The sequence below is a fragment of the Aegilops tauschii genome, chromosome 5, assembly GCF_002575655.3.
Source record: "Aegilops tauschii subsp. strangulata cultivar AL8/78 chromosome 5, Aet v6.0, whole genome shotgun sequence".
Lineage (NCBI taxonomy): Eukaryota > Viridiplantae > Streptophyta > Magnoliopsida > Poales > Poaceae > Aegilops > Aegilops tauschii.
In genome coordinates, this window is record NC_053039.3 from 95,683,230 (window position 1) to 95,693,472 (window position 10,243).

The 10,243-nt window shown below is 46.7% G+C and overlaps 1 long non-coding RNA gene across 2 annotated transcripts; it reads right to left on the reverse strand.

Annotated features, from left to right (window-relative positions):
- Positions 1-8,355: 8,355 nt before the first annotated feature.
- Positions 8,356-9,771, reverse strand: LOC109750289 (uncharacterized). Of its 2 annotated transcripts, XR_002229860.4 has the most exons (4): positions 9,098-9,771; positions 8,816-8,995; positions 8,654-8,707; positions 8,356-8,558 (listed from the first exon to the last, which is right to left on the reverse strand). It is a non-coding gene; the product is annotated as an uncharacterized lncRNA (long non-coding RNA). The 2 variants fall into 2 exon arrangements; XR_005755566.3 differs by having other exon boundaries at positions 8,654-8,995.
- Positions 9,772-10,243: the final 472 nt, after the last annotated feature.

The window sequence follows — 10,243 nt, forward strand, 5'->3', positions numbered from 1 at the left end:
ATCTTTACCTCCGGACCATTCCGGAACCTCTCGTGACGTCCGGGATCTCATCCGGGACTCCGAACAACTTTCGGGTTTCCGCATACATATATCTCTACAACCCTAGCGTCACCGGACCTTAAGTGTGTAGACCCTACGGGTTCGGGAGACATGCAGACATGACCGAGACGCCTCTCCGATCAATAACCAACAGCGGGATCTGGATACCCATGTTGGCTCCCACATGCTCCACGATGATCTCATCGGATGAACCACGGTGTCGAGGATTCAATCAATCCGTATGCAATTCCCTTTGTCAAACGGTATGTTACTTGCCCGAGATTCGATCGTCGGTATCTCAATACCTTGTTCAATCTCGTTACCGGCAAGTCTCTTTACTCGTACCGCAATGCATGATCCCGTGGCTAACGCCTTAGTCACATTGAGCTCATTATGATGATGCATTACCGAGTGGGCCCAGAGATACCTCTCTGTCACACGGAGTGACAAATCCCAGTCTCGATCCGTGCCAACCCAACAGACACTTTCGGAGATACCCGTAATGCACCTTTATAGTCACCCAGTTACGTTGTGACGTTTGGCACACCCAAAGCACTCCTACGGTATCCGGGAGTTGCATGATCTCATGGTCTAAGGAAAAGATACTTGACATTGGAAAAGCTCTAGCAAACGAAACTACACGATCTTTTATGCTATGCTTAGGTTGGGTCTTGTCCATCACATCATTCTCCTAATGATGTGATCCCGTTATCAATGACATCCAATGTCCATAGTCAGGAAACCATGACTATCTGTTGATCAACGAGCTAGTCAACTAGAGGCTTACTAGGGACAGGTTGTGGTCTATGTATTCACACATGTATTACGATTTCCGGATAATACAATTATAGCATGAATAATAGACAATTACCATGAACAAAGAAATATAATAATAACCATTTATTATTGCCTCTAGGGCATATTTCCAACAGTCTCCCACTTGCACTAGAGTCAATAATCTAGTTACATTGTGATGAATCGAACACCCATTGCGTCCTGGTGTTGATCATGTTTTGCCCTAGGGAGAGGTTTAGTCAACGGATCTGCTACATTCAGGTCCGTGTGTACTTTACAAATATCTATGTCTCCATTTTGAACACTTTCACGAATGGAGTTGAAGCGACGCTTGATATGCCTGGTCTTCCTGTGAAACCTAGGCTCCTTCGCAAGGGCAATAGCTCCAGTGTTGTCACAGAAGAGAGTCATCGGGCCCGACGCATTGGGAATCACCCCTAGGTCGGTAATGAACTCCTTCATCCAGACTGCTTCCTGTGCTGCCTCCGAGGCTGCCATGTATTCCGCTTCACATGTAGATCCTGCCACGACGCTTTGCTTGCAACTGCACCAGCTTACTGCTCCTCCATTCAATATATACACGTATCCGGTCTGTGACTTCGAGTCATCCAGATCTTTGTCGAAGCTAGCGTCGACGTAACCCTTTACGACGAGCTCTTCGTCACCTCCATAAACGAGAAACATATCCTTAGTCCTTTTCAGGTACTTCAGGATATTCTTGACCGCTGTCCAGTGTTCCTTGCCGGGATTACTTTGGTACCTTCCTACCAAACTTACGGCAAGGTTTACATCAGGTCTGGTACACAGCATGGCATACATAATAGACCCTATGGCCGAGGCATAGGGGATGACACTCATCTCTTCTATATCTTCTGCCGTGGTCGGGCATTGAGCCGTGCTCAATTGCACACCTTGCAATACAGGCAAGAACCCCTTCTTGGACTGATCCATACTGAACTTCTTCAATATCTTGTCAAGGTATGTACTCTGTGAAAGACCAATGAGGCGTCTTGATCTATCTCTATAGATCTTGATGCCTAATATATAAGCAGCTTCTCCAAGGTCCTTCATTGAAAAACACTTATTCAAATAGGCCTTTATACTTTCCAAGAATTCTATATCATTTCCCATCAATAGTATGTCATCCACATATAATATGAGAAATGCTAGAGAGCTCCCACTCACTTTCTTGTAAACACAGGCTTCTCCATAAGTTTGTGTAAACCCAAACGCTTTGATCATCTCATCAAAGCGAATGTTCCAACTCCGAGATGCTTGCACCAGCCCATAGATTGAGCGCTGGAGCTTGCATACTTTGTTAGCATTCTTAGGATCGACAAAACCTTCCGGCTGCAACATATACAACTCTTCCTTAAGGAAGCCATTAAGGAATGCCATTTTGACGTCCATCTGCCATATCTCATAATCATAGTATGCGGCAATTGCTAACATGATTCGGACGGACTTCAGCTTCGCTACGGGTGAGAAAGTCTCATCGTAGTCAACCCCTTGAACTTGTCGATAACCCTTAGCGACAAGTCGAGCCTTATAGATGGTCACATTACCATCCGCGTCTGTCTTCTTCTTAAAGATCCATTTGTTTTCTATGGCTCGCCGATCATCGGGCAAGTCAGTCAAAGTCCATACTTTGTTTTCATACATGGATCCTATCTCGGATTTCATGGCTTCTAGCCATTTGTCGGAATCCGGGCCCGCCATTGCTTCTTCATAGTTCGAAGGTTCACCGTTGTCTAACAATATGATTTCCAGGACAGGGTTGCCGTACCACTCTGGTGCGGAACGTGTCCTTGTGGACCTACGAAGTTCAGCAATAACTTGATCTGAAGCTTCATGATCATCATCATTATCTTCCTCCCCAGTCGGTGTAGGCACCACAGGAACATCTTCCCGCGCTGTGCTACTTTCCGGTTCGGAAGGGGTGACTATCACCTCATCAAGTTCCACTTTCCTCCCACTCACTTCCTTCGAGAGAAACTCTTTCTCCAGAAAGGACCCGTTCTTGGCAACGAAGATCTTGCCTTCGGATCTGAGGTAGAAGGTATACCAAATAGTTTCCTTAGGGTATCCTATGAAGACGCATTTCTCCGACTTGGGTTCGAGCTTTTCAGGTTGAAGTTTCTTGACATAAGCATCGCATCCCCAAACTTTTAGAAACGACAGCTTAGGTTTCTTCCCAAACCATAATTCATACGGTGTCGTCTCAACGGATTTCGACAGAGCCCTATTTAAAGTGAATGCGGCAGTCTCTAAAGCATAGCCCCAAAATGAGAGCGATAAATCGGTAAGAGACATCATAGATCGCACCATATCCAATAGAGTGTGATTACGACGTTCGGACACACCGTTTCTCTGAGGTGTTCCAGGCGGCGTGAGTTGTGAAACTATTCCACATTTCCTTAAGTGTGTACCAAACTCGTGACTTAAATATTCTCCACCACGATCTGATCGTAAGAATTTTATTTTCCTGTCATGTTGATTCTCAACCTCACTCTGAAATTCCTTGAACTTTTCAAAGGTTTCAGACTTGTGTTTCATTAGGTAGACATACCCATATCTACTTAAGTCATCAGTAAGAGTAACGATATCCTCCGCGAGCCTCAACACTCATTGGACCGCACACATCGGTATGTATGATTTCCAATAAGTTGGTTGCTCGCTCCATTGTTCCGGAGAACGGAGTCTTGGTCATCTTACCCATGAGGCATGGTTCGCACGTGTCAAATGATTCGTAATCAAGAGATTCGAAAAGTCCATCTGCATGGAGCTTCTTCATGCGCTTGACACCAATGTGACCAAGGCGGCAGTGCCACAAGTATGTGGGACTATCGTTATCAACTTTACATCTTTTGGTATTAACACTATGAATATGTGTATCATCACGTTCGAGATTCATCAAAAATAAACCATTGACCAGCGGGGCATGACCATAAAACATATCTCTCAAATAAATAGAACAACCATTATTCTCGGATTTAAATGAGTAGCCATCTCGAATTAAACGAGATCCAGATACAATGTTCATGCTCAAAGTTGGCACTAAATAACAATTATTGAGGTTTAAAACTAATCCCGTGGGTAGATGCAGAGGTAGCGTGCCGACGGCGATCACATCGACCTTGGAACCATTCCCGACGCGCATCGTCACCTCGTCCTTCGCCAGTCTCCGTTTATTCCGTAGTTCCTGTTTTGAGTTACAAATATGAGCAACCGCACCGGTATCAAATACCCAGGAGCTACTACGAGTACTGGTAAGGTACACATCAATTACATGTATATCACATATACCTTTGGTGTTGACGGCCTTCTTGTCCGCTAAGTACTTGGGGCAGTTCCGCTTCCAGTGACCACTTCCCTTGCAATAAAAGCACTCAGTTTCAGGCTTGGGTCCATTCTTCGACTTCTTCCCGGCAACTGGCTTACCGGGCGCGGCAACTCCCTTGCCGTCCTTCTTGAAGTTCTTCTTACCCTTGCCCTTCTTGAACTTAGTGGTTTTATTCACCATCAACACTTGATGTTCTTTTCTGATCTCCACCTCCGCTGATTTCAGCATTGAATATACCTCGGGAATGGTCTTTTCCATCCCCTGCATATTGTAGTTCATCACAAAGCTCTTGAAGCTTGGTGGAAGCGACTGAAGGATTCTGTCAATGACCGCGTCATCCGGAAGATTAACTCCCAGCTGAGTAAAGCGGTTGTGTAACCCAGACATTCTGAGTATGTGCTCACTAACAGAACTATTCTCCTCCATTTTACAGCTGAAGAACTTGTCGGAGACTTCATATCTCTCGACCCGGGCATGAGCTTGGAAAACCAATTTTAGCTCCTCGAACATCTCATATGCTCCATGTTTTTCAAAACGCTTTTGGAGACCCGGTTCTAAGCTGTAAAGCATGCCGCACTGAACGAGGGAGTAATCATCAGCATGTGATTGCCAAGCGTTCATAAGGTCTTGGTTCTCAGGGATTGGTGCTTCACCTAGCGGTGCTTCTAAGACATAATCTTTCTTGGCTACTATGAGGATGATCCTCAGGTTCCGGACCCAGTCCGTATAGTTGCTGCCATCATCTTTCAGCTTGGTTTTCTCTAGGAACGCGTTGAAATTGAGGACAACGTTGGCCATTTGATCTACAAGACATAGTGTAAAGATTTTAGACTAAGTTCATGATAATTAAGTTCATCTAATCAAATTACTCAATGAACTCCCACTCAGATAGACATCCCTCTAGTCATCTAAGTGAAACATGATCCGAGTTAACTACGCCGTGTCCGATCATCACGTGAGACGGACTAGTCAAGATCGGTGAACATCTCCATGTTGATCGTATCTTCTATACGACTCATGCTCGACCTTTCGGTCCTCCGTGTTCCGAGGCCATGTCTGTACATGCTAGGCTCGTCAAGTCAACCTAAGTGTATTGCGTGTGTTCCGAGGCCATGTCTGTACATGCTAGGCTCGTCAACACCCGTTGTATGCGAACGTTAGAATCTATCACACCCGATCATCACGTGGTGCTTCGAAACAACGAACCTTCGCAACGGTGCACAGTTAGGGTGAACACTTTTCTTGAAATTATCATAAGGGATCATCTTACTTACTACCGTCGTTCTAAGCAAATAAGATGCAAAAACATGATAAACATCACATGCAATCAAATAGTAACATGATATGGCCAATATCATTATGCTCCTTTGATCTCCATCTTCGGGGCACCATGATCATCTTCGTCACCGGCATGACACCATGATCTCCATCATCATGATCTCCATCATTGTGTCTTCATGAAGTCGTCACGCCAACGATTACTTCTACTTCTATGGCTAACGCGTTTAGCAACAAAGTAAAGTAATTTACATGGCGTTATTAATGACACGCAGGTCATACAAAATAATAAAGACAACTCCTATGGCTCCTGCCGGTTGTCATACTCATCGACATGCAAGTCGTGATTCCTATTACAAGAATATGATCAATCTCATACATCACATATATCATTCATCACATCTTATGGCCATATCACATCACATAACACATGCTGCAAAAACAAGTTAGACGTCCTCTAATTGTTGTTGCAAGTTTTTACGTGGTTTGTAGGTTTCTAGCAAGAACGTTTCTTACCTACGTATGACCACAACGTGATTTGCCAATTTCTATTTACCCTTCATAAGGACCCTTTTCATCGAATCCGTTCTGACTAAAGTAGGAGAGACAGACACCCGCTAGCCACCTTATGCATCTAGTGCATGTCAGTCGGTGGAACCTGTCTCACGTAAGCGTACGTGTAAGGTCGGTCCGGGCCGCTCCATCCTACAATGCCGCTGAAACAAGAAACGACTAGTAGCGGCAAGAAGAATTGGCAACATCAACGCCCACAACTTCTTTGTGTTCTACTCGTGCATAGTAACTACGCATAGGCCTGGCTCATGATGCCACTGTTGGGAATCGTAGCATAATTTTAAAATTTTCCTACGCTCACCAAGATGCATCTATGGAGTATACTAGCAACGAGGGGAAAGGAGTGCATCTACATACCCTTGTAGATCGCGAGCGGAAGCGTTCCAATGAACGTGGATGACGGAGTCGTACTCGCCGTGATTCAAATCACCGATGACCGAGTGCCGAACGGACGGCACCTCCGCATTCAACACACGTACGGTGCAGCGACGTCTCCTTCTTGATCCAGCAAGGGGGAAGGAGAGGTTGATGGAGATCCAGCAGCACGACGGCGTGGTGGTGGATATAGCGGGTCTTGTTGGGAATCGTAACATAATTTAAAATTTTCCTACGCTCACCAAGATGCATCTATGGAGTCTACTAGCAACGAGGGGAAAGGAGTGCATCTACATACCCTTGTAGATCGCGAGCGGAAGCGTTCCAATGAATGTGGATGACGGAGTCGTACTCGCCGTGATCCAAATCACCGATGACCGAGTGCCGAACGTACGGCACCTCCGCGTTCAACACACGTACGGTGCAGCGACGTCTCCTCCTTCTTGATCCAGCAAGGGGGAAGGAGAGGTTGATGGAGATCCAACAGCACGACGGCGTGGTGGTGGATGTAGCGGGTCTCCGGCAGGGCTTCGCCGAGCTTCTGCGAGAGAGAGAGAGAGAGAGAGAGAGAGAGAGAGAGAGGTGTAGCAGGGGAGGAGGGAGGCGCCCAAGGCTTAGATGTTGCTGCCCTCCCTTCCCCCCACTATATATAGGGCCAAGGGAGAGGGGGGGTGCAGCCTTGCCCCTTCCTCCAAGGAAGGGTGCGGCCAGGGGGGAGTCCTTCCCCCCCAAGGCACCTCGGAGGTGCCTTCCCCCTTTAGGACTCTCCCTTCTTTCTTATCTCTTGCGCATGGGCCTCTTGGGGCTGGTGCCCTTGGCCCATATAGGCCAAGGCGCACCCCTTACAGCCCATGTGGCCCCCCGGGGCTGGTGGACCCCCTTGGTGGACCCCCGGACCCCTTTCGGCACTCCCGGTACAATACCGATAAAGCGCGAAACTTTTCCGGCGACCAAAATAAGACTTCCCATATATAAATCTTTACCTCCGGACCATTCCGGAACCTCTCGTGACGTCCGGGATCTCATCCGGGACTCCGAACAACTTTCGGGTTTCCGCATACATATATCTCTACAACCCTAGCGTCACCGGACCTTAAGTGTGTAGACCCTACGGGTTCGGGAGACATGCAGACATGACCGAGACGCCTCTCCGATCAATAACCAACAGCGGGATCTGGATACCCATGTTGGCTCCCACATGCTCCACGATGATCTCATCGGATGAACCACGGTGTCGAGGATTCAATCAATCCGTATGCAATTCCCTTTGTCAAACGGTATGTTACTTGCCCGAGATTCGATCGTCGGTATCTCAATACCTTGTTCAATCTCGTTACCGGCAAGTCTCTTTACTCGTACCGCAATGCATGATCCCGTGACTAACGCCTTAGTCACATAGAGCTCATTATGATGATGCATTACCGAGTGGGCCCAGAGATACCTCTCCGTCACACGGAGTGACAAATCCCAGTCTCGATCCGTGCCAACCCAACAGACACTTTCGGAGATACCCGTAGTGCACCTTTATAGTCACCCAGTTACGTTGTGACGTTTGGCACACCCAAAGCACTCCTACGGTATCCGGGAGTTGCACGATCTCATGGTCTAAGGAAAAGATGCTTGACATTGGAAAAGCTCTAGCAAACGAAACTACACGATCTTTTATGCTATGCTTAGGATTGGGTCTTGTCCATCACATCATTCTCCTAATGATGTGATCCCGTTATCAACGACATCCAATGTCCATAGTCAGGAAACCATGACTATCTGTTGATCAACGAGCTAGTCAACTAGAGGCTTACTAGGGACACGTTGTGGTCTATGTATTCACACATGTATTACGATTTCCGGACAATACAATTATAGCATGAACAATAGACAATTACCATGAACAAAGAAATATAATAATAACCATTTATTATTGCCTCTAGGGCATATTTCCAACAGTGGAAAGTTATAAGGATGACATAAAGGCACAGGAATTATTGCAACAGTTGTCAGTGCAGCCTAAGTCCAAAAACAATTTTCAATTGTTACAAGGTGTGCTGAGGTATAAGGGTTGCATTTGGGTAGGCAATGACTGTGGTTTGCACACAAAAATTTGCCAAGCTTTCCATGACACTCCCTTGGGTGGTCATTCTGGATTTCCTGTCACCTACAAAAGAATTAGGGCCCTGTTTAAATGGGTGGGTATGAAGAAATAGATACATCAATTTGTGCAATCTTGTCTCATTTGCCAACAGGCCAAACCTGAGAGAGTGGCTTATCCTGGGTTGCTATCACCACTGCCTGTTCCTGCAAAAGCTTGGGAGACAGTGACAATGGATTTTATCTCAGGATTGCCATCTTCTGATCAGTATGATTGCATCATGGTGGTCATTGACAAATTTACAAAATATGGTCATTTTATACCTGTCAAACATCCATATACAGCCCAGAAAATTGCTGAACTTTTTTTGGACAATATTTATAAGCTTCATGGCATGCCTCTCTTTATAGTATCTGACAGGGATCCAGTTTTCACCAGCAAATTCTGGCAAGCTCTAGTGAAGAGGACAGGAGCTGTGCTTAATATGAGCACATCATATCATCCTGAAACAGATGGACAGACATAACGTGTTAATCAGCAAGTGGAGTGTTTTTTGAGGTGTTTCATCAGTGCTCATCCGAACAAGTGGGCAAAGTAGCTTTCACTTTGTGAGTTTTGGTACAATACCAACTGGCATTCAGCACTTCACAAATCTCCATTTGAGGTTCTTTATGGTCATGGTCCTCGGCATTTTGGGATTTCGGCTTCAGACTCAATTGATCCTGTTGATTTGCAGCAGTGGTTGGATGCTCGAGCAGTGGTTCAGCAGTCAGTGCGCCAGCATTTGTTGCGTGTTCAGCAAAGGATGAAACATCAGGCTGACAAGAAACGCACTGAAAGAACATTTGCTGTGGGAGATCGAGTATTCCTTCAACTCCAGCCGTATGTACAATCATCAGTGGTGCACAGGGCAAATCATAAACTTGCTTTCAAGTATTTTGGTCTGTTTCTGATTCTGGAGAAGATTGGCGAAGTGGCTTATCGCTTACAGTTGCCAGCAGCTAGTCGTATTCATCCTGTATTCCATGTTTCACAGTTGAAGTGCTGTGTGCATCCACAACATGAGGTACTCAAGTCGCTTCCTTCTGTTGATGCTCATCTTCAGTTCCCTGTTAAGATACTGCAGGAGCGCCTTCGCCGCGCCGACAACCGATCGTTGGCACAAGTCCTAGTTCAGTGGAGTGGAGGGGATGCTTCTTCGGCAACCTGGGAGGATAAGGATTCACTTCGTCAGTTGTTTCCTCGTGCCCCGGCTTGGGGACAAGCCGGTTCTGAAGAAGGGGGGAATGTCAGCGATCATGGTACTGGAACAGAGCAAGCGGGAGCGCGCGAGGCCAAGGATTCGACTCGTGGGCCGGCTACTCGGCCCACTCGCGACCGGCAACTTCCCCAGTGGCTTGCAGGCCCGAACTGGGCCCGTTAAGGGTGTAAGCTAGTGCATTACCGTTGGTGTGTGTTGCGCGTGGATCTGGGAAGGAACTGGTGGCTTCGGCCAGTACCGTGTGCGTGTGAGCTTGTATCCGTCTTCCATGGCGAATTCCTCCCCAATTCGAATTCTATAAGCTGGTAGCTCACATTGGATACAAGTGAGGTGCCAAACGATATGTTTTGCTACTATGAGGGCCTGATTGTCCTCATGCCGGCCGAGCATGGAGGCCTTGGCTTTGCAGCAGTTGACGGTCTCAGTCTCCATCTCTTCTCAAGGGTGGCTACCACTGACGGCACTCTAGTCTGGACGCTTTGCCGGGCCA